Source organism: Olea europaea, chromosome 3 (genome assembly GCF_002742605.1).
Source record: "Olea europaea var. sylvestris chromosome 3, O_europaea_v1, whole genome shotgun sequence".
Lineage (NCBI taxonomy): Eukaryota > Viridiplantae > Streptophyta > Magnoliopsida > Lamiales > Oleaceae > Olea > Olea europaea.
Window position 1 is genome coordinate 9,495,658 of NC_036239.1, and position 863 is coordinate 9,496,520.

Genomic DNA, 863 nt, shown 5'->3' on the forward strand with positions numbered 1-863 from the left:
AAAGCATTTTTGACAGAGAATGTGAGCTCAATCATTCAACAAAACACTCCACCTAAATTCAAAGATCCTGGTTGTCCAACAATTTCTTGTGTGATTGGGAATAATAGGATAGAGCGTGCGTTGTTTGATCTTTGTGCTAGTGTTAATCTATTACCTTTTTCTGTGTATGAGCAACTTGGTTTGGGAGAGCTTAAACCAACAACAACAACACTTCAACTTGCTGATCGTTCAGTAAAAGTTCCAAGAGGGGTTGTAGAGGATGTTCTAGTTCAAATTGATAAATTCTATTTTCCTGTTGATTTTATAGTTTTGGACACACATCCTGTTTTAAATTCAAATGCACAAATACCCGTCATTCTAGGACGTCCCTTTCTTGCTACTTCAAATGCGTTGATAAATTGTAGAAATGGTATCTTGAAACTCTCTTTTGAAAATATGACTATGGAAATGAATGTTTTTAATATTTCCAAGCAACATGGAGATAATGATGATTTGCATGAAGTAGATTTTATTGAATAATTTGTTGATGATCAGTTTATCACTACATCTTCATTATGATGCGCTTGAATTTGAATTCAATGATAATTCTAAAAATTCGCAAGTGATTTCAAGTGTTCAAGAACCAAAGCTCGATTTGAAACCATTTTTTGAGAATTTCTCTAAATTGGAAGAGTCCGTTGCTATACATGATTCTAAAGATTGATATCCTTTTCTTTTTATTTTATTTTGTATGTTTATTTTCAGTTTTATAATGTTGTGTGTTTTTTTTAGGTGTGTTTCTTTTATTGTTGCTTCTTTTTTTTTTTTCACTAATGAAATTGAAGGATCATTTAGGCCAAGTTTATGCAGACTTTCCAAGTAAA